The sequence below is a fragment of the Pieris napi genome, chromosome 1 (assembly GCF_905475465.1).
Source record: "Pieris napi chromosome 1, ilPieNapi1.2, whole genome shotgun sequence".
Lineage (NCBI taxonomy): Eukaryota > Metazoa > Arthropoda > Insecta > Lepidoptera > Pieridae > Pieris > Pieris napi.
The window spans coordinates 12,731,437-12,759,427 of NC_062234.1; the positions used below are offsets into that span (position 1 = coordinate 12,731,437).

The window sequence follows — 27,991 nt, forward strand, 5'->3', positions numbered from 1 at the left end:
AATCATGCTCTTAATTGAGGTTTAAGTTTTCATTTAGTTTTAGTTATTACTATTTTTTAGTTATAATTTTTAGCTTGATTATGTTCTAATATAACTGATGTGTATGTGTGAAAATGTGTGATGTCATATTTTCTTGTATAATTATATACGTACACATTGTTATAGAACTTATAAATGAATAATAATTGTCGAAGCTATGGCACTGGTATCGGATGCCGGCCGAACTAAGTCGAAACTTATAAAAAGTAGACTCTAATATCGAAATTAAAAGGCTGACTGATGCAAAATTATCTGAATGTCCTATTTTTATTACAAACTTGATCGTGTTTTCTCGATATTGTGCCTAGTTCTCCTTCCGTCCACTTTGTCTGTCTATTGCTATTTCCCGTCAACTGTCTTCAACATTCCCTTTCGTCTTATCAACTCACTTTATACCCAATTAAAAATTAAGAGACATAAAAAGCGCTGCGTTTACTCAGTTCGGGTTTAATACTCCTAAACAAATTCTTAGATTGATCATCTGTCAGCAAGTGTGACGTGAGGTGATGGAGAGACCGACAAGAGCACTCTAATTGATAGGGTTACAATTATCAAGTTTAATTGTGTTGTTACGTAGCCTGTTCAGATAATGACATCTTTAATTACTCAATTATTACCACCTTGAAAGTAAAGTAGTCTAATTGCATTATTTTAACCTGAGATAAAATCATTTCGAACAGTGCGTAATTTAATTGAATTTATTCTACTCTTATAATTGGTTTAAATAAAAGGCAATTGTGAATCTTTAAAATGATGTAAATCTTTAAATCAGGAGCCATTCCCCAGCATCGGACGGCATCATTTCATTTCGTGGGAGTTTTAAATATAGCGCGACGAAATGTTGGAATAATATCCCTCCAATGAATCTTCAACTAAAATCAAATTTTCGTCGGAGTTATAAAGTACATCTTAACAAAAATCCCACGAAAAATAGTTTTAAATCTACCCAAAAATATGAATTTGTCTATTTCTTATATTACTTTTAGTAACAATTATTCTTATTTTTTATTTACTGTATTTTACACAAATCTTCCAAGACTTCTATACTTTCACTGTAAATTTTTTACTTTTAATATATTTTCTTATATTATTATGACGTTATTTTTCTTTTTTTGCGTCTGAGGCGCAAACTAACTTGTGGTCTCTGGCAGAATGACCACCGCTGTGGAACACGTCTGCTCCACAGCATAATGCTAAGCCAGGGCCAGCTACAACCACAACACACAAACATTACACACTTAAAATGTAACTTAACTTTTTTTTTCTTTCCACAAATTTTTGTTATTTTGATTATTATTATTTTGTGCGTTTCTGTGTGTGTGTTTCGTTAGTAATAACTGTTATGGTATGTTAAATACATATCAAATTTTATCAGTTAATTCAAATCCAGTTTTAACCATTTTCGGCACTCAAAGTAAGATTGAGGAATAGATCCACACGAAGTGTAATTCACAACTAAGCGATATCTGATACATAAAACCATATCGGAAACCGCTGTTAAACCGTAATCAGACGCATAAAATCCCTTTTACTCAGCGAGCCAAAAACGTCGTCACTAATAAAAGTTTTAAGAACCGCGTGATTGCCATAACTGAGGGCACGGCGAATATTTACGAGACAATTTGGCAACAATGGGGCAATGGGGGTATTACATGGATGTGGGTGGGTTACGATCTGCGAACGAGTGCGCCGAATGATTTATACTTTTCTGTGTAAATGGCTGGGCTAAATAGAGGAATTTAAGCCGACCGCACACTGCGCAAAGTTTTAAGCCAAAAAATATACAATCCATTTGTATATTGTTTTCACCAGCCTTGCGATTCTGTAACTCACTTTTCGAACTCACACAGCGGTGTTCGCCGCGGCTGGGAGGAGGGAGCTTGTAGTTTATTGTTTATCAGAATGCCAAATCGTAAAATGACTGCTTCACGACTGAATATACTTAAACGAATATAATTAAATAAATTTGGATTTTCTACCGAATAGTGTAATAGAATAACATTAATCCTAGTGAAACCGACAAACGTTGTCCTGTTCTACATACAAAAAAAATCGAATAATGTACCTAAATCATTCTCGACTCCACAAAAAATTCATCAAAATTCATCCAACCGTTTAGGAGTTAATTTCGTAATTACAGTACGTAATTACAGTGTTCGTACACATGCACAGAAGATTTATATATATACCAGCTGTTTATTTGATGTATAGATAAATAACATAGATACCAACTGCAGCGCCATCTGCCGGGCTGAGTTTTCTAAACCATCCAGGGCGCCACCCAAACGCATACAAAAAAAATTAATTCAAATCGGTCCAGCCATTTAAGAGGAGTTTAGTGACATACACACGTACAGTAAAATTATACTCGTATATATAAGAACTATATTATTGTCGTGGCAACGTAAATTGTCAAATCGTAGAGATAATAAAATAGTCTTTATGTAAATTCGTTGGTAATTTTTTTTGATGTTTTTAGTGTACATTGTGTTACATATATGAATAAATGATTTTTGACTTTGACTTTGTCTATTGATTTAAATAATTGACACTAATAAAACAATAGTATGTTGCCTTAAAAGAAATACACGTAAATATATTATGTTGTGTCATAAAGTTTCGATCAATGTCCGTGCGTAAATCGTATTAAATGGAATTGCTTGAGCTTGCTTATTATTTATTCGTAAATCCTCTGCGTAGTACGTAAACCACCTAATCTTAAACAATATTTTCACAATGTTTACTAGTTTCGGTTTAATAACGTGTTGAAATGGTCTATTTTCAATGTTTATTTGCACTTTGTAAACATGTTGAATTCAATGAAGAACTAAAGGAGCCTAATTTACTTACCAAAAAAGATACGCTTTGCGTTGAATTATATCTTCTAAGTTCACGTGACGTTCTTTAGATTTGTTATGTGTAGCCCTAGTTATACTAAATACCAGTAGTTCCATGGTGACCAAATTATGCATACTTGGTGTAATAAAGTGATACACTTTAGTATAAGTTAGGTACTTAGAATTTAGATATAATCGAGACTTGTAAGAAACCAAACGTGCGCAGCAAACACCGCTTTGTAATTAAATTATAAGTTTATTTTAATTAAAATAGTTTATAGAGCTTTGATTCTTTGATAGTTTATAGAGAATTGATTCACAAATACTAGTAATCATTGACCGGATATCAAAAGTGTTATGTTTATATTTATTATTTTGATATATAATCTGTAGACAGGCTCCCCTCATTATTTAAGGGGATCGTTTCTAGTAGGTTTTGCTCCCAAGCGCATTAAAGTAATTAATTTTTTCGACATAATTTGGTGTATAGAATTTGAACATTCATTCTTTGAATCAAACGACGAATGGCTGCGTTCGATTGCAATTTAAAACGTATATTATGTATTATGTCGCGTTTGATGAGTATGAGTATACAATGAAAAGGAACCTACCATGGATTCGTCTTTTGTTTTAAATTCTCTCCTAGTTACACGATGTTTCCTTTCACATGAACAAATGCTTAACGGAAAAATCTTCACTGGTACACAGCTGGTGTTCGGAAATACAGCCTTCGTGTTGAGAATTGCACACATAACGGCAGTATTACTATTCAGATAGTTATGAATAACCTACATAAATAAAAGGCGCCTCTAGGTACAACAACTTGGCCTCAGATTTCTATATTAATGAAGCAAGTCTACCTTCTATGATTGACACAATCTATCAATTTTTAGGGCTACCTTAGATGTCACGATATTTTCCTTTACCGTACGAGTGACGCACATAGCCCTCGTACAAGACCTTTGGTACCCGTGATTCGAACGCACGACCTCAGGGTTTAGACAATATGTCTCAATCATTTGATTTATAAATACCTTTAGTAGTTCTAATTTGACAAAGTCAAACTCAAATCATTTATTGCAACTAGGCCAATTAAAAAGGCATTTTTGAAAGTCCAAATTACAAGTATATTAAAAAAAGAATTGATAATAGATATGTGAAGACCAAAATATAAACTACTTCACTAATATTATACATAATTGAAATATGATTTGTCCATATGTCTGTACCTTCTCAAGATAATAGTGAAATCAACGTTATATTGTTTTCATACATTGTATATTGTTGTATATTTTATATAGAAGTCTACATATTATTGTGTTGTTTTATAATAATATTTGTAACTTACCGATATAATAATCATATGAGAGATAAATATTATAAGTAATATTTAAGGTTTTTTCATAATTTTATTAAAAATAAATGGTTTACGAGACCGTATTATTTACAAAGCATAATGATACATTTCTTTTATGGGTTTTATAACTGAAGTATAATTTCAATAAAATAGATTAAAAATAACAATAACACAAGTTTATATTTTTTTTTCATCAAACGCACAAAGAGCGCGATTTTAATATACATAAGAATTTTCTGCACAATTATAAACTTACTATTCTAAATAAAATAATAATAAACATTTATCTTATAAAGTGCGCATTATCTAGCCAAGTCTAGTCATAAACGCTTCAACTCACTCTTGTATTGTTCTCTAAAACCTGTTAAAACGTTTGTTGAGAACTGTGAAAATATTAACATTACTTAATGTAATGAGAAAATCAAAGAGAATGCTTAATTCAATATTTGCAAGTGAAATTCGCGCTGATTAAATGTATGTAATTCCATTATACCTTGCATGATTTTATGTTTAAATTGTGTTCTATACCTATTTACCATTTGCATATTTGCTATTTCCTATTGGCCTAGTGGCTTCAGCGTGCGATTCTCACCCCTGAGGTCGTAAGTTCGATCACCCGCTGTTAACCAATGGACTTTCTGAATGGCGCATGTAACATTCACTCGAACGGTGAAGGAAAACATCGTGAGGAAAGCGGCATATGACGGCGTGAGTCAGACACAGGAGGCTGATCACCTACTTGCCTATTAGATTAAATGATCAGAATGAACTCTGAGGCCCAGAGCTAAAAAGGTTGTAGCGCCAGAGATTTATTTATTTGATTTTTTTATAAATTGAGATGTAAGCTATCCTATCTTTTAAGATCAAACTGCACATGGTGTGCAAATTTGATTGAAATCGGTTAAGTAGTGCAGGAGTCCATAGCAGACAAACAACGTGACGCGTAATTTATATATATTAAGATATACCTATTAACTGGAGGTATACACAATTCTGTACCCTTAAAAGTTTATACAAATTATCTTCATGCTTAAATAAAAATTCTTAGCTCCTCGGATGTGTTCTTGATGTCTTAAGTATAAAGAAATAACTTTTCAACTTGATAAATTTGGCCAAAAAAAATATATTTTACCTTCTTTGTTCACTGACTCTTTAGATATTAGATAAACGAATAACAATTGAACTTGACAAATTTTCCCGTCCCAAATTAAATAAACAAAACGTAAATATACAGTAATAAAAGAACACATAAGTAGTGCTTATGCGAATCAGAAACCAAGGGTGGTTTTTTTAAATTACGGATGTGCAAAAATTCTCCTATGTTCGCAATAAATACTTGTTCTTGCATAGCGAGGAAATTGTGTCTGTGAAGTTAGCAGAGCAAAACCACAACAGTGGAGATCTAATAGCATACACATTAGTTCTAGAGTTTCTGATAGTTTTTGAACGAGTTCTAGCTATTTTAGTCCAGTATTTTTTTCAAGCGTAATATAACAGGAGTTCTTCTGGATATCGATAAATAGCGTCTCAATAAAACAAAGCATGCAAATGAAATAGCTCCCTATAGTTTTCATGAAAAAAAAAAGAATTGTGAGAAAAAACAAACTAATTAACATTTTTTAATTTAAAAATTTAGTAGTAGTAAATCTATGAATAAAAAAAAACTCCACGGTTTCTATTAGATTTCTAAAAACTATTCACTAAGATTTCTAGGAGCTATATAACTATTGTTTGTGCTCTGCTGGTAAGTGCTTTGATAACTTCACAGACCCGACGAAGTCAGCTTGTTTTTGAGCCAAACATGCGTTCTTTATAGTAACGTAAAATCTCACCATCAACTTGCTATGAACTGAAAATTATTATAATATTACACAGGTTTACAGCGATTCAATGTAGCCATCGTCATAGTTATTGATGCGCTACAACTCATCTTCAGCCCGTCCTATTTCGTACTTTTTGCTTTCTGATCGTGATTCTTGGAGGTCCTGCTCATATTGTACGAGTCTTGGAACTCAAACTTAAAATAACTTTATCTTATGAACGTCAGAAAAGAAGTTAAATTAATTCTAAATGTACATTTACTAACGGTTCGCAAGTCAAGGGCGTAGAGCGGGCAAGAAGAACTGGCAATACACTCTCCGCCACTCTTTTTAATCGCTAAGTTTTGAGTCATACAAATTGTTTGAACTGGAGCAAATCAATCCCATGGATTAAGATCATTAAAATATTCGTCAAATTTATAAAAAACTTTATTGATTAATTTACGTTTAACGAGAGCTTTGAATTTATTTAGTGATAATTATCTAATTTCGCTTGGGAGTTTATTGTAAAAACGAATACAATTTCCAAATACGCAGTGGTTTACGTTCTGGAGCCTGGTTGGTTGAATTAGTACTACTTCAACCATTCCGGCAATATGTCCAACCCATTGTGGCTTCTCAAGCTGCGTGGTTTTCACGATATCTCGATTACCATATAGGTCACTATCCCCAAAAATTAATCGCAGAATTTCATTTTTCACAGACTGGATTAAAAACACGAGACTTACATTTCAGAACTCATAAAAAAGTAGAGTAAAAGCAAATCCCCTAACAGCGAGTATCCGTACTTAAAAGTCGAAAACAATTCAGTCACGAAGTTATTCACAGCTAATATTGGATTTCACAAAGACACGTTCACAGATACACGTCAGCCATACAAAGTGTTCAAAAACCCTTTGGAATTTTCACGGGTGAAAATCAATACGCAATACTGACGAAAGGTATTGACTTCAGCTGTCGCGTGAAACTTGCGAATTTCTAATATTGAACATAGCTTTTTAACCCACTTCAAAAAAGAGGTCGTCATCAACTATTTTACGTAAGTCCGTATATATTGTTCGCGTTCCGTTAAAATGGATATTTGGATGATTTATTACAGTTATACGACAGTTCAATACCTAGTTTCATTGGTCTAATACGAGAAAGTAAGTGCGTGCTCGTATTTCGCCATGCCCACTGCTGATAGAGGACAAATCTTTGTTATTAATTTTTATTATTATTAATTAACTATTAATTACTTAAGATGTCATGTGGAATATGGTGATAGGGTTGCAGCTACTTACAAACATTGTCTAAAACAAAAACTTGGCGATCGAAAAGAGTGCGAAGAGTTTATTGCCAGTTCTTTTAGTCCGTTCTACGCCCTTGGCACTGAAAGCTGATAATCTACTTGCCTATTAGATTTCAAAATGATCATAAAACAGATTCAGAAATCTGAGGCCAAGACCTAAAGAGGTTGTAGCGCCACTGGTAAACCATGTCCATGATGATATATCATATCACATTCTGTTGAATAATGACGAAGATACATTAATTTATATTAAAATGCTTAAATTTTCGTCATCGTTCGTCACTTAAAAAGTGCGTTTGACATGTATTTTCCCTTTAATTAAAATACAGCGTTTAAAAAGTATTCATTGAACAATTTCTGAAAAAAAATCAACAATTTCACACGCCGTTATCCGAACTACGTAGTTAGAATTGACTGAATAATTATCTTCATTAAGTTTTCAATAAATCTATAAATTATTCTGTTACGTATATTTTTTTTTATAGAACAGAAGGCAAACGGGCAGGAGGCTCACCTGATGTTAACGCCGCCCATGGACACTCTCAATGCCATAGGGCTCGCGAGTTGCCGACCTTTTCAGAATTGGTACGCTCTTTTCTTGAAGGACACTAGTCGAATTGGTTCGGAAATACTTCAGTAGGCAGCTGGTTCCACAAAGTGGTAGTGCGCGGCAAAAACTGCCTTGAAAAACGCTCAATTGTGGAACGGCGGTCGTCGAGGTGATACGGGTGGAATTTCGTATTCTGCCTCGACGTCCGATGATGAAACTCAGCTGCAGGTATTAATCCGAACAACTCCTCTGAACACTCTCCATGTTAAATGCGGTCGTAGATGCAGAGTGACCCCATATCTCTACGCAACGCCAAAGGATCAAGCCGCTCGGAGAGGGATTGCTCGTCGACGATTCGAACCGCTCTTCGTTGAATACGGTCAAGTAGATGGATCTGGTACTGGGGAGCCCCCGCCCAGAGGTGAGAACAGTACTCCACGAGGGGCCGAATTTGCGCTTTAGATTAGGTTAGATACTTTGGTGAAAAGTTGAATTTTATATGTGGTGCCTTAAGTTTCCTCTTGTTATGTTTCACTCATCATTTAAATCGTATGCCGCGTCGGTATCGTATCATATAAATCCCAACAGGTGTGTTGAATGTTATTTTAGAATTGAAATAGTTCTGAATACAATCTAGCTATGTCTGAAAAAGAGCATTTGAATAGTAAAAAATTCATTGAAATTATGTTGTGATACCTCAAAATTCACTGTATATTTCTAAACAAAAAATCGGTTTGGGTACTACTTGCTTTAATTAAAGGGTACAATTTCGCACGCGAAATAAACTCGACAGTCTTGTGATGTTCTTTAGTTGGAGACTTGTTGGTTCTTGGTGCAGTCATTGGAACAGCAACATTCTCTTCCCACACCACACTTTGAATGCTCTATATTTTGTCTGTTACATAAGTAAACATTTTTTATATTCATTAAAAACTTTGTGCCATCATAAAAGCTGCAAAAACTTCTCCAGATGAATTATAACTCATTCTAATTTAAATTAAGCGTATAAATAACAGCAACAAAGCCGCAAACGTGCAAAATTATAACTTAATTAAAGTTTATTTCAAGAAACAATATAGAACTCCACAACTTCACGGCAACTTATTAAGCGTTTTGTAAAAAATCACCGACCCAAGAGTTTACAGTTGAATGAGAATTTTTTGAATCGCCCCGTGATTCGCTTTTGTCCGCATCCTAGGTTATTCATATCGGCTCGAAATTGGCCTTTTTTCCTTTGTAGATGGAGGCTCGATAAAAAATCTACAGTTTGAAATCTAGTTATAGAAAACGATGTGTGCTTTTCGGCGTGTTAAAAAAAACAAGTGAACGATTGTTTTTTATCTTTTTATCTAAAACTGGCATGCATCGCGTTTTCACCATCGTCGTATCGTGATATTGTCCTAGTATTGTTGTTTGGTAGAGGTACTTAACCAGGTACAAGGTATACCCTTGTATATTAATCTGCTGTAGTAAATCCCGAAATCTCCGCTTGGGCTCCCCTACTATAGGCTTCCTTAATAAATGGTGTGTCAAACATAATTGTAACTGTAGTTCGATGACTCTTAACAAACAAAGTCTTAAGCTATACTAGTAACTAACATTTCCAATCAACAAAACTCTCGACCCTAATCATGCCATATACTAGTGTAAGAGGTACGAATCCAAATATAAACAATTACGATACTTGTAAAATGAACATGATTTTTAAAGATGGTTGGAATATCATATGAAAAACAATGGCGGGATTCGCTTGATTATTATCTGACAAACCGAACGATACGGCGTTGCTTGACTGATATTAGACAAAAGACCTAAGCAATTACAAATTAATTTAAATTAAGTCCACTGTATTCCTTCCACATTTTGTTAATAACAACCGTATACATGTTAAGACAGATTAATGGACGTCAATAACCACGGCCAGCGTCTGCTTTTCTAACATAAACGCTTCAAGGTTTCAAAAGACATAAAGCTCACTGTTAACACAAGTCTTAACAGCGCGTGGCCCATTTTCTGTATATTCACATAGATTTGTATTAAAGAGTAGCTCAAATTTAGTACAATTGAGTGGTACAATCTGTACTCCACGTAGTTATTAAATGTCGGAGTTACAACCAGTAAATACCAAGATCAGACAGGAGTATAACTTAGAAAACCTACCTTTCAGTCATGGAGTCCAGATTGTACCTCTGCTGTCTTGTTAAAAGATGCTGTAAGCTGAAATGGTGGTGATGAATAATGATGCTTAATTAAATAATGTCTCCAGTGTCTTGAAAACTGAAAGATGCTTTTTGAACTTAAAGCTCCTTATTAAAGTAGCCTGAAAATGTTGTAGCGAATTATCTTATTTTCATTTATTTTGAATCCAATTACAGATACTGAGAAACTTTTTCATCCATTCAATAGAACTTAATACTAAAAAACAATGTTTTTATGTTAAAAAGCTTCCATATTCTTCGTCTCTCAAAACGTGTATTTTATTAAAAATATTTTCCCATTTTAATTCAGTAAAAAGTTTTTTAACTAGACCATTTTGAGCCATATACAAGCTTTTTCCTTTTTTGAAAATCGAAATTTGAAACGAAAAAAATGGCTGGATTTTCGAACGAAGAAATATTTGTTTCTTTTGAAAACTTATCGCCTACTAGCTTAAAAACTAATGACACATAATTATGTGCAATATGTCTGCCATACGAAGAAATAAAAGACGATCAAAATGGTTTAGCCTTGCCTTAATATGATCTGGGTATTTTCACGTGTCAACAACGTGCTTTCAATGAGACTACCCGCTGGCACTAAAAAACGCAAAAAAGAATTATCATAGATCATTTTATTTACTTAGCTTTACATCTGAGAAATAAAGATGAAAAGCTTAATTTCAAAATGTCACCGTTAAATCGTAAGCAAACTGTTCACGTGCGTCGAGGCACGTACATCGATAATTTCTATTGTTTGCACGTGGGTGGCTGAATAAATAATACCATCTTTTGCTCAGAAATCCCTGGGAAAGTGATATGAACGTTTAAAAACGTGTTAATACAATGATTTTTAACTACTACCAAATAAGGAAATTTAATATGTATAAAGGTAGTAAAATGTAGTAATTTTGGACATACCTAATTTACTAATTAGTCCCCGCGAACTTCGTTTCTCCCTAATGTGATTTTGCGTACCTTTTTAGTACATACCAACAAGGAACATTTTACTATGCTACCCCAGAGACTGTTTAGATTTCTGGAATAAAAACTTTTTAGGTTTTTTTTGTGAATTATTCTCTATATAAACCGCAGAGTTCAAGTCATAATTAAGAAATAAAAATAAGGGTTAATCGTAAAGGGGTAAAAATTAAGGGTTGTATGTATTTTTATATGCCGTATCATAAAAAAAAATAAAAACAATTTTTTTTTATGGTGAACACCTCTTATCACTTAGGTGTTTGAAATATAGAAAGTTGCCGATTCTCAGATTTACTGAATATGCATTAAAAAAAATTAATAAGAATCAGTCGAGCTGTTTCGAGTATGGGAACGAACATTGAGACACGAAAATTTGATATATATAGAGATAATAATAATAAATGCCATCGTCGTGTGTAGATTTTACTACTAATTAGGTAAGCAAGGATTTTTTAGTGGATTAAATATAATTACAAATAATATTTAATAACAAATTTGACTATTTAATGGCAGAAATTAGGAGCATTCCTATTATTAAGAGGCCTAGAATTTTATATTACATATAAGTACAATGTACATATGTCTAGCCTGTCTCCCAAGGGGTATATGAGACTTGACACATAGTTGCCAAGGTTAATTGGGCACGATATATACATATTGGAGTAAATATTTGTACTTAACTTCTGTATGAGCGAAATAACCGATCATAACAAATTGGTCCGAGCGCATTCATAAATTGACACACCCCTTCAATTCTTTCAAAGTAATTGCCCCATTTTTTATTGCATTGTAAATAAGGACGCTTTGATTCACATAATGTTGGAGGTGATAAAATGTAATTTTCAATTTACAACACAAAAAATGTGTCGGGTTTTACGATCCTTATAATTTTTCAATTTTCCTCGTTTTCATTTATGTTTTATGTAGAAAACCGAAAGGTTTTTTTATTAGGATTTTTTTCCTTTGGTGCAAAGATGATTGTAAGTTTTATGCCAGAAACGCATTCTCATACCTTCTGACCGTAACTTTTTTATACAAACAAACAGACAGCTGGCTCACCTAATGTTAAGTGACACTGCCTATGGACACTCACACTGCCAAAGGGTTTGCAAGTGCGTTGCCGGACTTTTAGGAATTGGTACGCTCATATTCTGAACTTGGACTTGAAAAAACTTTCTAAAAAGCAGCAAAAAAATCCAGAAACAGTCTGTTGTTGTTATTTTTACACCGTAATAAAAACGAACAATCTTCACAACTTATCAGACCAAAGGACGAACAATAATAATTATCGTAAGAAACGTCGTTTGCTTATATTATATAATAGACGACCCCGTGAACTTCGTATCACCTACATACATATATGTAATGTACTATTTTAATATAATTCTTTGCAACAGTACTATAATTTTCAATTTATTGGCCAAGATCGGTTAGTGAAGGCTTTCCGAGCCGGCCTAATGGTCGGAGACCAGTTCGATGGTGAAGGACCTGCTAGAGCTAAAAGCCAGCAATTGGCGGGAGGTAGCAAAGGACACTGAGCACTGGAATATTCTCCTTTCTGAGGCCAATACACGTTTTGGGGCGGAGTGAGCGAGTATCATTTCTATGTAACAAATTGTAACCAATTGATTCAACGTAATTTTGTGAATAAAATAATATTTCTACCAAATTACAAACTAAAATATCTAAAGCAACACAGTTAGTGTTTAGCAACTTATTAGTTTAGTGGGAAGTGCTGTCTGCTCACATTTAATTCCCAGAGCAAAACATGAAAGCAATATAATTACAACTTCGACTTGAGTTAAACCGGTTTTAAACGGGTTATAAGTTTAATGTATTTTTAATATCGGAAGTTGGTTTTGAGCAAGCGCCTTATTGCTTCTTTTAAAATGTATTTTTTATGTATATATATACCAAGGGTCTATTTTACTTATATATAACTTGTCTATATATTAATATTAAACTAGTGAAAGCCGTGGATATACGTCTAGAATACAACAATTTACCGTAAAGAATAATTAAATACACTTGAACACAAAGATTCATCAAAATTGGTCCGATTTGGACCGGACCTGACGAAAGCCGTTTACGGGGAGGTTTTGATTGATGAAACATACAGGAGATTTATATATATGTATAGAGGATACTCGAATATGTCCCCTTAAAGGTTGGCTGTAAAGAATAATATTTATTTATTTATAAGTTCTAAAACAACATGTATAATATATATACTTAAAGTATACGTATACAAAAAAATATCACTTCGCAAATTTTACACACATACATATCAATTATATTAAAACATAACAATTTAAAACTGAAAGGAAAAAATTTAAATACAAGCAAACAGAAAAAAGCAAATACTAAAGGTACGTATAGACTTTTATAATGTATAGACTATAAATGTGAGAGGTATGAACACAAATTAATTATTATTAATTATATTTATTTTCTTATCTCAACATACATCGGACTTAAATTATTTCTAGCGTATTCGCAAATAATAAATATCAATAGCCCACTTGGGTCACATCGGTGTACTTTGATCTTATCAAGCCAGAATAAAGATCGACTAGTGAAATTGCCGAAACCTCAAAGTTTTTTTATTACACTGCGTGGGCCAGTACCCACGCATTATGATATATATAATATATATATATATATATATATTACTAGCCGTTTCGCGCCCGCTTTGCTGGACGAATTAAAATAAATTTTATGTTTCATTTTTTTATTTTTTTTCATATTTTTATTATTCTTCTTTTTAACTTCCCGCTAAGAAAATTGAAATATTTCGAAAATCGAGTTTTTAACAGATGTTGACGTTTAGAGGTTCTAGGAAGCCTTCCCGAATGTTTCCGCGGTGAAGTCCGTATGGATAAATTTTCATAAAAGTAAAACAGCAATAAAAAAATGAAGGAACGTTGGAATTTATATATAATATATATTAATAAATAAATAGCCATAAACCATCTAGGAAAAATTTCGCATCGAATGGTGGTAGTTTCATGTCGATACGATCAGTGGTTTAGGCGTGATTGAGCCTCAAACGAAGACCATTTTCATTATATATATATAGAAGAAGATATATTATCATATATCTTAATAGCATTTGTTGACAATACTTTTTTTGTATTTGTATTTTTACTGTATTGACTCGGGTCTACATTTCTCTAGCATACGCATTATCTTAAAATAGATCCATCGCACAAACAATATATTTCACGAATTTGCCAGATTTTAATTAAACATAGTAGGGCTACCCGGCGAAGCCTTAGAGCAGAATCTTGGCTAAACTTGAACCCAATATTGTACAAAATAGTCAAATAGAACATTATGCTTGATCAGATTAAAGCTGTTTTGCCTAAAAGCACTAATATTATTACTAAAGAGTATAGAAACAGATTAATAAGCGTAAATAATAACCTTTTCACCTTTTTGTTACAAAGTTTTTTATCCTCCTGACTTTGCAGACTTATTTGCAAACGGCCTAATAATAGTATATTAGTTATATTCAAGAATATTTGGATACGGTCGTTAACAATTGCATTAATACGCCTTCATAGCTTAGGACGTGAACCGAACATATATGGTGTTATCACGATTACCGTGAAGGTCCTATGAAAACAAGAAAGTGTACAAGTAGTTTATATATGTTGGAGCATTTGCAAAACTAAATTTTGACATATTGCACGCTTCGCATTTGCGCACTTTTCTTCCCAGTATTTTTGTCAATTTTGTAGTAAATACATTGACAAAAAGGCTTTTTATTTATATAAATAACTTGCGTAATATCGACCGCATTATAAAATATCTTACAAAAATATGACATTCCGTCTTAACCTTCATAAATTCCACGGAAAGCCATCTTATTTACTTTTATAGGCTTTTTCACATGTTCGTAAAACGTAAGCTTTTAAGTCTGTGGTTTACTTAGTAGTTTTTTGCAAATTTGTCCTAATATTCTTTAATGATTTTAGGAAAGGATAGTAGTATCTTACATTTTAATTTGTCACTAGAATTAAGATTATTATTGCTAACCAAACGACAGCGATAAAAGTGATCAAATCAAAATTGACATTTTACAAGCCCTAAATTTCTTCACTAATCAAAATCTGTATAAAGATTGATTTCTGCGCCCATTTCATAGATTTTTGAGGCAAGTTAGAAGTAGCTTGTACCTGACCGATATGAACTTTTATGTTATTATATCGGTTATGTTATCTTTTTTTTATAGAAGATGTTAAGTGATAGCGCCCGCCCACGGACACTCTCAATGCCAGAGGTTTCGTGAGTGCTTTGCCGGCCTTTGAAATTATATTGCGCCTATTGAAATAAAACTTAAAAAAGGGTGCGTGTACTTAGAAGTTATACTTCTTTGTGGTAGGGGAGCCCACGATGCTAAATGGGGATTTACTCGAGCGTCGTAGAGACCTATTGGGATGCAAAGCTTAGATAAAAAGAAGAAAAAAATGTTTAATGATAAATTCCTTTTCATCGGTGGGGGAAGCGGCTATAGATAGTTAAATATGTAAAAAAAAACTGTTGCATGGACATCCTCGAGCGCGTCAGATATTGATAGCATCTATGCCCTACGTATTTTTAATAATGTACGTATGTTAATCTGATCGTTTGCATGATGCGGGTGGTTGTATTTAAGGGTTGAAAATGAAAAAAAAAAAAAATTTATCGAGCGCGTCAGATTTTCTAAGGGAGTGTTAAGTGCACCAAAAAAAAGCTCTCATTCACTAATCTGACGATTTCGATGGGACGCAAACCCACGGCCATTTTCATAATATGCAAAAAAAAATCGCAATTTTGAAATACTCAAGCGCGTCAGATTAAGATATATGTGGTTCATCTTTATGTTCTAAACGTACTGTCTCATAATCTGACGATTATCTAGAGGGATTCGCCTGATCTGACAAATTTTTTTTAGAAAAACGATTCACCGAAAGGGACATTCCTGCAACTTCCCGCTACTTCCATTCCTGGGCGCTTAAAATTGATATTTTGAGCTCGCTGAGTTCAAAGACATAACATGTCTATGCATTTGAGCTCTTCCAGCTCGAAAGTCTGATAGAATTTTCATAGAACACTATTTTTGGAATTTTCAAACCGCAATAACTTTTGAATGGATCAAGCAATTTTCACGCGGTTGGCGGCATTCGACGCAGTTTTATCATCATCATAAGTAAATTTTAATTGATCGAACCACAAATTTCGGAGTAATCCCGAAAAAACACTTTTTCGGGTTTCTTTCGTTCACGATATCTCTCGAACGAATCAACCGCTTTTGACGAGCTTGGTGGCGATCGACGTGGTTTTTCAAGCTCAAAGGCGGATTAGTTTTTGAAGTTGATCAATAAAGAAACCACTTTAAAAAAAAATATTTCTTATTTTTTTAAGATTTTTCAAAATTTCTCAAAATCTATCGGTCCGAATCGGTTCAAATTCACAGGAAATGTAATTTTGAGGGAAATATTTAGAACGCCGTTTAGTAGATTCCGATCGGTTAAAGGAAATGTAGGCATCACGCAGCTGCACGCATTTAACTTTATCGACGATTTTTTGTTATTTCGGCTTGCGGAAATCGTCAGATTATATATTTTTCATTATTCTTGAATTATTTCCTTCAAAATAAAAAAAAAATTAGCTACGCTCGAGAATGTCGAGATGACGGTTTTTTTTTACAACTTTGTTGCCCTCCCCTTTTTTTCCGTCACTCTCAAATTGTCAGATTAGTGGAATATACACTTTTTAGGATGTAATTAACTCACCCTACCTTAATCTGACGCGCTCGGGAATTTCTGATGGTCAATTTTTTTTTACTAATCTGATCCTGTCTCCTTCACGGGCGGCCTTATATATGGGCCTCATATTTTGTGGAGGTACTTAACCGGGTACAAGGTATCCCCCTATATATTAATCTGCCGCGCTTTAGTAAATCCCGAAATCCCCTCTTGGGCTCCCCTACCATTGGCATTATAAAAAATAGTTTTTGATTGGATGCAAATAATTAATTACAATTAAATAATCAAAGACTGGAAAAGGAGTCACTATAGTCAATAAAGTTCAGTTTACATTTGAAAAATTACATAAATAAATATTTATTAATATTATATTTATTATTATTTTCTAATATTAATTAGTATTGATTTAAATATTCAATTTAAATCACTTCTAATTATAATTCAGACGCCCATATAAAATTTGCACTTGTAAAATGAAAACACGTGTTTTAAATGTAGAAACTCAAAGCATGTGGATAAATATTATAAATATAAATACACAGTGAACAGAGGCGGCGTGCATGCCAACATGCGCCACTAACTTCATTCTGTTAATTTTGTGTCACGGTGCGCACGCATCGTAAAATTTCACTCCCTTCAATTTTTCATAACGCGCCTAAAGAAGTATAACTTCAAAAAGTTATACTTCAATAAATGATTCATAATGACACTTTCGCCTTACGATGATATAAAAAACTTAAGTATTAACTAAATCCGTCTATTTCTAGAACACTTAAATTGTGTTAGATGCGAAAGGAATGTTGTTACTTTCTTATTTTCTTTCACGCGTTATCCCTTTGTTGAACGAGAACGTCTTTCAACAGAGAAAATGTTTTGTTATTCGTGGCTTAAGAGTATCCGCAGATTATAAATAAAATGATATAACACATAAATACAGATATTGTTTAGTAACTAAATCACTAAGTATTATAGTACCTATAGCTTTATTATGTATGATAGTAGAGTAGAATACCATAGCATTTGGGGGTATGGTGCAAACGCGTTTCTACATTTAACATTAATATTTTAAAACTCATTATTAGGGAAATGATTAAACTTTCTTAGTTTATACCACATGATACTGATCAACATGAAAACGATGTCCATTACCACATTTTAATCTCGAACCTTCATCACTTAACGGCTTAATAATCACATGAAATAATATCCAATTTCAACCCTTCTAGCGAATCAGCACATTATCAACGTAACCATCAAAATCACACAATTTACCACACAATGAAATATTTCGTGGGTAAAATCTCGAATGTCGGCTCCGTTTCACTGTAAAAACCAAACCGAGCAAAGTTCGTAATTCCGCTACGTCCCAAACGTTATAAAATATGAATCGGAACCAGCCCTTAGTGAAGAACGCGATATCCAAGCGCTTGTACTGGGGAATGTGTTTTGTTAAATATCGTTATGACACAGTTTTACTTGTCCAATATGTTATCATATACCTTGTCATATCATATATAATTAGTTGTAACGCTTATTAGTAACGTAATTCAAGAAAACCCTGCCACGTTGAAGCTGACTTTAACAGGTATAAAATTGTTTAATGTAAATTAATCTAAAAATACATAATTTAAACACTTACTTGGCATAGTCAAGTATTTAAATGATATGTGCTATAATTGAGCAGTGTTGGCCTAGTGGTGGTTTCTTTCTATGTGCGCATTTAACATTTGCTCGAGCGGTGAAGGAAAACATCGTGAGAAAACCGACATTAGACGTTCTTAGAGAAAGTCGACAGCGTGTGTCAGGCACTGGAGGCTGATCACCTACTTGCCTATTAGATTTAAAAAAGATCATGAAACAGATTCAGATATCTGAGGCCAAGACCTAAAGAGGTTGTAGCGACACTGATTTATTTTACTTTTATGCTATAATTTATACTGAGAACTTTAGATATTTAAATTTTTTCATCGGAGAAATGAGGCTTTTGTCAGTTCAAACAACGTTTCAGTTAACGTGGTAGCGCTATATTTGTTGAAAAGCGCAGTTAACTTACACCAGATGTGACGCTAAAAGCGCTGAATTGGTGGTACTGATTTTGCTTAGCCCAACCGATGTAAAATGTGAAACGGATAGTGTCCGTCCCGCTCAATCGGGCATGCTCGGATTCGCTCGGGCGGTATCGTTCCGCCGTAGCGGTAGTCTCGTAGCAGCGGAACGTGTGCTACGCCGTGCCACGAATTTCTATCCGGGCAAAACTCTGGTTAAGTGTACAGTGATTTTGAGTGCGAAACAGATAGTGGGATTATGTGCTGTGTACAGTGTTATGACTAATCAAGGTTTTGGAAAATGGTAAATAGTTATTTTTTTAATAATTATGAAAAGCTAAGTGTTATTCATAATTTTTTCAGAGTCATCGGTTTATGGGTCGTTTCCGTTTGACATAGAGAAATTACTTTCACCTATTGTTGACTGTTCTATACATTTTATATAGGTCTTGCGTGCCAATGAGTCCATGGGCGCATAAAATTTATTCACGCATGAGCAAGTTAACTGTTGAAATATTTTATTAATTTGACATAACTTATTAGCGGTATAATTCATTCAACCGAAAGTAATAACACTTGACCTATTAATGGGGTATGATGTTTGGTGTAGGTTTAATATATTAGTGAAATAATGAACAAAATACATATTTTGTTTGCTTTTGGATAAAACAAACTTCTTGCCGTAGTTGTATTATTTTACATAATGTTTAAATTTAGACATTGTATACACGTAAAACGAATAATATTTTATTAATAGATATCCTATCCCATTAAAATTTGCCATATTTTGTTACCATTTATAAAATTAAGAATCAATTTCTCTAGTAAGTTACGTATTAAACGTTTATTTAAGAATTACAATATAATTTAATTTATTACATTCTTTCAAACAGTCAAAAATCATTTTTTTTATTTCTGCACGCCGTCTGCCTTATCAACGCCCAATTTCTTTTTATTTCTTTCTTTTATTTTCTTTTGTGACTTTTTTGGTGCGGCTATAAATATCAGCTTAGATTTATTATCAGAATTACATAATACGCTGTATTCAATTGCTAAATTTGACAAAGCTTATAGCTCATGTCATATTCAGAATCGCGTGAGCAAGTCTTTCATGACAATACAAAAATTAGCATGCAATAATTCCTGAATTACAGCGCACCGTCACAGCGACGTCTATACAAATCACTTCAATTATCTGATAGACCAGATAATTTTATATCATTCTTGATTCTAATAAAAGAAATAATGGTAATATTCAATGACTTATTACCGAGATTATAGATGGCGTTAGAACTTTACAATGCTACGATACTAGTGAGAATAGCTATGACTCGTATATTACTGTTCTTAACATTCTATCTTCTCTTTATATGAGACATTTTGATGCAGTCTGGATTATTATTATAAACCATGATTACTCAAGACCACTCCAAACGGCGGGCTATGTAAATTGTCCAATTTTATTTTACTTTTATTCATGAAAAAAGGTTGTTTGTCCAATGCACTGTTTAATAGTTTACAAATAGCATGTCGGCTGTAAAAACCGGGTGACTGCGCAATTTGTAAGGAAATTGTTGTGAGTACATTCATCATAGCGTTAACACAACTTGACAGAAAAAGACAAATGAGTACTTTACTTAAACAATGGGATATGAATTATTTAGTTTTTCGTCTTATTTAGTGAAGAAAAGTAAATTGTAGTTTTTCATATTATGTATTTTGATAGAGAGTTGACGATATAATCGACTGAATTGATTGATATTAAAGGAGTACAGAGAGTTTTTTACGCCGGCTTTTTCTCTCGGTCAACACCCTCTGTCTTCTATGAGTAGGGATGTCTACCGATGACGTGGAATAAGTGATACCATCTTATATTCCATAATAAACATAGTTTTTTTAGAAATCCTATGGTTTTTCATGTTAAGACATTCTGCGCGTTATCATTACTCAATTATTAAGAGTGGTTATAGATTTTATAAACCATAGGCTGAAATTCACCAATATTTACGCATAACAAAATCCGCTTTGAATTATACGTAATTTGGGACTGCTATACGATGTTAATTATTACTATACTTTTATTACCCTACATTTAGAAAATAAAATCATTATTAGAAATATACAAAAAATAAGACCTTCTACGAACTGAATTTATTTGAATTCGTTTGAGTTCAATAAATATAAAGTACTCAAACACGAACGAGAAATTTTATACTTCAATAGCTAATACTTATGTGATAAAAATTTAATTTTTTAACTTATAATGTGTTGTATTTGCATATTTGTTTTAGTTGAGTTTAAGAAATCGTTTTGAGATTTTTCGTTTTCGCTAGGTATCTTCCTACAATATGGAAGGTATATTTCCTTCTAGAAGGTACCCGTCGAACCACTGACTGGCCAACACTGGCCCCAGTGTTGTCGAGATGTTGCATATATAGTATATACTCAATTGAAAGCGTGATTCGGGGTATGACGTCATCGCACTAGTTGTAGCTACAGGTTATTCCATCAAGTATACGATATTATCACTGTCAGTTTGACTGCACTAATTTCTCATACAATTAATGTTTGTTCCGAATTTACCGACGGAGCGCTGAACCACATTTTTATAAATTTATTATAATCTTTATTAACGTATTGTTATAGTCACAGGAAGAATGTCACTATGTTATAAATTGGCATCGTATAATCGATCTAATTCACAACGCAAGTGACATTTAAGGTAAACTGGAATTGCCTGTTATCCCCAGAGGGGTTTGGTGGTCTGACTGCAGTACTACTAAGAGACCACTCATTATTTTTGAAAGTCTTCTCTGTCTTATCTCTTCTGTTTCTCTCCTATAGGTTCAATGTCAAATCATCTATGGGTGAATATTCTCAGCCAGTATTAAATAAATGAACATCGTTTAACATTGCTTTGATGTTCGAAAGTCTTCATCATAGTGATTTAAATTAAAGGACTGTTTGAATTGAAATCGACGGTACGGGCAAAGCGAAATTAATTAATTTACAAAGGTTTAATTTCGTGTATTTTCTCTAATAAAGCTCTTTTAATTCAGTTGAAAAGGTCTTCACTTATTAGCTATAATCATTAGTAATGAAATGTTATAAATTAGTATAAAGACCTTAGGTGAGTCGAATTGATAAGATTTAGAGGTCTTGATTGGTATATGAATAGGATTAGCGGATTAAAAGGCCTACAATTTGCTTTTATTTTGAGCTTTTTAACATGGAGTGACTCAATTTTTGTATGTGTACTTTTGTTTGAAAGTTTTGGAGCATTGAGAAGTGGTGGCCCAGTGGTTTTAACGTATTACTACGAACCCTGACAGTGCACCAATGGTCTTGCTGCAATTAGGCCTCATACGATGAAGGAAGTATCGTGAGAAAACCAGCCTGCCTTACCCAACAAGTCGACGGTGTGTGTCAGGCACAGAAGGTTGATATTATAAATGATCTCGGAACAGATACAGAAATTTGAGGCTCAGACCTATAAGGTTATAGTGCCATTGGTATATTTTAGTAAAGGAAAACCTCCTTAATGGCATAGAAATGTTGGCGAATAATCCTATCTCAGATTTTTAACAAAACAATTGAAACGCGCATATAAAAGTACAGATTCAGAAATGTAACCTCTCTCGTATGATTAAATCGATACTTTCAACTTTCGTAAATTTTATTGCTTTTAAAAATACTTTCTGGTCGTTATATTTAGTCTTAATAAGCACAATAGTATCCTTGTATTTAGTTATGTGTTGATTTTCAATTTTATGAAAGGGTGAATTACAAAATAATTCTTGAAATATATTCTTATATAATTAAAAATATACCACATGTAATTAAAATTCTAAGTGACGATGTCGAGTCGTGTTTGGAATTAGCGTATATTAAACTAAGCGATTCGTAAAAGCTTGATAATAAAGTTTTGAGAGGGAAATTCTATAATTCATATCTTTTATGTCACGAGGCCACTGAAAATAGAAGCAAAAATCTAAAATCATTCGAAAAAAAATGTAATATTTGGCAGATACTTATGCTAAATTGATTGATCATTTTATTCTTGAGTTTAATGAAACGACAAAATCATATTCAATTTGAGTAAATAATCTAAAGCTTATATTAAAAACGATATGAGAAATTCCACAATTTTTCACAACGAGATACCATTGTTTCATGTGTCAGCTTATTAAACTGAAAGGTCAAAGGTCAGCAAAACATTACTGTTTCATCGCACCAATTTATATCGCGCTATCTAAATCTAGATAAAGCGCAATCTTCATCAACTATTAAATATGTTGATTATAGCGATTAGCTACGGCGTAGCAGTTGCGTAGCAGTTTTGCCGAAATCGTTAACCTAGCGATCAAATTTTATTGCGATCCATTCTAATTATCTTAAAACACTTGTAAGATAAATGTTAAAATATTGTATCGCTCAAGTTTATTCAAAGTTTTACTATTATTTAAAAAAATATTAAAACCAGTTTTGTATAAATGCTCGCTTATGTCCATATTATCTATTTATGTACTTTAAAGAATATTTATATTATACCTCGCTTTGATAAAGCTAGATTATCGCGTTCATTAGTTTAATCGCTAAAAGTGCAACCAATCGTTATTTAACATTTAGTCAGTGCAATTTGAATCGTTACAATTAATACATTAAAGTCACGTTATTAGAACTGTTAATTAAAGTAGAATACGGTTTTAGTGGATTATATTATTAACTTTAAATTAAAAATATTTGTGTTTTACATTACTTACCATTATATATTCTTACAACATTACACTCACATTCATAATTGGATGCTCTATCTATTTGAACGTCATTCTTGTGTCTTTTGTTTTATTAGGATAGATTTTTAAATTGTAAACTAATATTTTATCTATTTCATTTACTTTATACATATGTATATTGTATCGCTGTATGGCTTATTTATTATGCAGCTTGGGTTAAGTCTATTGAGAGTTATTATTGTTAAGTCGTTTTTATAATATGATTATATATAAATGAAATGAAAAATATAATACCGTTATTGGCCTTAAAGTTGAATTTTTTATATTTATTTTATCTCACTATGCAACAGTTTAAAACTTGAATAGCAAAACGTCAATTTAAAAATTGAAATGACTCTTCACGAGTTCGAAGTTTTCAAAGAAAAATTATTAAAACTGAAGCTGAACCTTAACGAGCTTTGGACGTCACCGAGAAACTGTATTCTGAGAAAGCTCCAACTTTGTCTATACTTTGAATTTTTAATTGTATTACGTCAAGTTATAATTGTACTTCCATGTCATAAAGGACAGGCTGGACGGACTATTTTACAGAATTTTGCCTTTGTATGTAAAGATATATAGTACTTTATTATTAAATAATGATAACGATAATTTTATCAAAACACGGCGAAGTGAAAAACAATTTCGTGTTTTATGAATTTTAAGCAGTGCTTGTGTCTTCAATCTTAAGAATCTTTACATTATGTTAAGGCAAACCGCAACCGCCTTTCACTGTAAGAAGAAAGAAAACGGATAAATTATAACTAATGAAAACTTTAAGTCTTAATTAGTCCAATACTAATTTATTTTGTTCGCACGTTAGCGGAATAAGATTTTTTTATAAGATTTATTTACTAAACAATTATAAATTAATTCCGTAGTTGTGCACCGCCTATTTTAAATATAAAACTGACAACTAAGATTTAACACATGATGCGTTTTGTGTATTAAACTGTTAATTAAAACAATGAGCTTCTGAAAATAAACATTAGCTTTAAAGCTTTAGAACCATAGACTTTAGAAAATTTATATTTACCTAAAAATACTAGTTTAAATACTCAAGGAATGTGATTTGTCTTCATAATACTAGGGTTATATAAAAACGTGTCCTAACCAAACATGTCATTGGTTCCTATCTCATTCATAAACCAGTCACTTTGAGCTTAATTTTTAAAATCTTTTACAATAGTGTACATTCAATTATAGTCTAAAAGATAGAATCCTTATGATTCTGACCTCTCTATGACCTCTTTATTAAGAATTCTCACTGAAATTATTATATTGTGTACTTTGAAAAGTAAAACTTATTTAACGATTCGTGAGAATTTGTAATAAGTAACGAGTGGTAATAGGCTAGTCATAAAACGACTTAACTCTGTGTTTAATATTTTTTTTCTCTGAGCATAATTGGTATACGATGAAGGAAAATTGTAATAGTTTGTTACGCCAGTCAATTTGTCTAATATTGTCAGTAATAAGTAAAATACGGAATCAATCAGAGTGTATATCCGGCTTAATGAGGAAAGCGTTATGTAGCCTAAATGTATAAGAGCTATTATAAAGTATTCTCAATCTACCCACACCAGTATACCCTAGGTTCAAAGGTCAACTGTATTGTGTTAGCAAGAAAAGGACTGATTTGAAAGTACACAATTGAACTGGCCTTATTGCTGACTGGACTAATGAAAGCGTTTGCAGTCGACCGCTGACATGCGGTTACGGTGCCTCAAATTCGTTGATTTCCTGTCTAGGATTTAACGACATGTCTTTGGCCTTAGTGGAGACAAATGGTAAAGCTTTGAATGGAAGTCTATCCGAATGGAAATATTGTTTATAAGATTTGATTATTAGTTTGTTTTATTCATACAATAATTTTCTAGAGTTTTTTACTGAATAAATTTTGTATTTCAAGTTGTAAGTACTTGGTATTAAACGTTTTTACACTATATTATATATATCCACGAAGTTGGTATATAAATGTATAAAAGTGATAAAAAAATTATCTTCAAACTATTACGGACCTTTTGTGTCTTATGGTTATTTTAAATAGAATTCCATTCTTAGCCTACTTAACAAATTGTAACTTAATATTATTCATATACTTAAGAAAATATAAAAGCTTCAAGCATAACAATATTTTATGTAAATTTACCTTTGACTTAACATTTCTCTTAGTACAAAAACATAAAATTTAAACTGTCACTGAATATTTAAAAAATTTAATCGGATTTCCATTTATGATTCAAATATACCAATTAGAAATATTCGTACTCGCTAACTAAGCCATTTGTAGACTGCATTTAATTAGGTTTTTTAGCGTACCGACATTTTTAATTAGACTTAAATCCACCTCCAGGAAGATTTTAGTTACGTGCGTTATAATTCGATCATAGTTTTCATTGATGGCTATAACTACGGCTGAAAAGAACACAAATTTAGTAAAATTTTGGACAATACTAAGATTTTCTATGGTAAAATTGTATGGTTGTAGATAAGGAAACACCAATTTGATGATGCCATGATATCATACATTAAATAATATTATGGCAGTTCAACTCTTTAGTGTGTATGAAAGTATGTACCAACATCATATATCAATATATACTATAATCTCTATTTATAAAATTCTCGTGTCACAATGTTCGTTCCCATACCTCTCCGAAACGGCTCGACCGATTCTTATGAATATTTTATTATATTTTATGCATATTTAGTAAGTCTGAGAATCGGCAACTATCTATATAAAAACTTCTTCAAACCCCTAAGTAGTTAGTCGTAGGGTGTCCACACCAATAAAATTATTTTTGTTTTTATATTTTTATGATTCAACATACAAAAATACATAAACCCCTAATTTTCACCCCTCTACGATCAACCCCTATTTTTTATTACTGTAGATAGTTATTTTTATTAAACTAAACAAATGTTTCCTAGAAATAATATACATGGCAAAACAAATGTTTGCCGGGTCAGCTAGTAGTACTATAGATATTATTCTATGATATAAATTAGTCTGAAATTTAAAATCATAAAACTCGTTGGATTCATCTTTGGCACCATCTTAAGCCCAAGCGTTCGTGTGCAAAAATGTACATTGGCTTGTAAAATTTATTTGTTTTAAATAAATTCAAAATTTAAATTAATCACTTTAAGTACATACGCTGTTACATTATTCGTTACGTAGAGTTCCTTTCAGCAGGTTTTAGCAACTTCGCGGCAATATTAATATGGCAACATTATATACCATATTATCAGATAGGTGTTTGTCAGTTGAAGTGGCAGTTGCTGACCACGATCGCCGAAAATCACTCGACACGGGTTATTAATTAATATTAATTACAAAATATTAAACTTTCATTTATATCCGATAAAGTATTTCACAATAATATATAATACTTAGAACCTATGTAATTCCGATTCCGAGGAAATCCGATAACCAACATTTACAAATAAATAATCTGTGGATTGGCAATTCACAATTCAAATAAATTTTATTCGAAATCCGTGTTAGTTTAATTTCAAATTCAGTCATTTGTTTTTAGATGGTTTTTTATTTTTAACTATTTGTTTTTGTAAAACCATGGTAGTTTAAGGCTTTAAGATTAACGATGTGTACGAGCCTAACACTGCTTGCATAAATACGGTTCATTATTGGTTCAATCTGGAAATTTTTAGTTGAAGAGCCCACGGTTGGCCATTAACCATTGATGTCAACAACGAATTGACGGCAATAGTGAAAGCAGATCTAACTAAATTTACGGTTGAACTTTGCTGCTTGCTAGATGTGTAATTGCCACAAACACACATATGTACATAGGTGAACTAAGCTACCAACAGCAAAGCTTACGCGTCGAAGCTTGTATAGCACTACTGAATCGGCTCAGAGACGAGGGAATTCTAAATCAAATTGTCGGAAATAAATGAAAAGTGGATCCTATACGACAACCGTAAGCGCTCTTCTTATGGGTGGACGGGTATAGCACCTAATCAGTGCGCTAAAAAAATACTACTCATAGAGAGAAGATGGTCACTGTCTGGTGGAACAATGCCAGACATCAGAGCTTTTTATTGAATGACACAACAGTGACGGCAGATATCTATTGCCACGAATTGCAATTAATGATGGAGAAGCTCACAATTCAACAACCAAGACTGGGCCATCGCTCTTACCCATTACTTCTGCAACGAGCTCACACTTCATGACAAACCATCGCAAATCTCCATGAGTTACAACTGGAAGCTCCCTACCACACCGTACTCACCAGACCTTGCCCCAACAGATTATTACTTTTTTCCAAATTTTCGCCTCACTTCCGGCAAACTTCTTCAGTAAAAAGATAAGCAAACG

At 32.7% G+C, this 27,991-nt stretch overlaps 1 protein-coding gene across 1 annotated transcript in view; it reads left to right on the plus strand.

Moving 5' to 3' along the window:
* The first annotated feature begins 19,011 nt into the window (after positions 1 to 19,011).
* Positions 19,012 to 27,991, plus strand: part of LOC125063196 (hemicentin-2-like) — a 241,160-nt gene continuing 232,180 nt past the window's right edge. The window contains exon 1 of the mRNA XM_047669500.1: positions 19,012 to 19,172. The gene's annotated coding sequence lies outside the window, so the exon portion shown is untranslated. The remainder of the gene's footprint in view (positions 19,173 to 27,991) is intronic.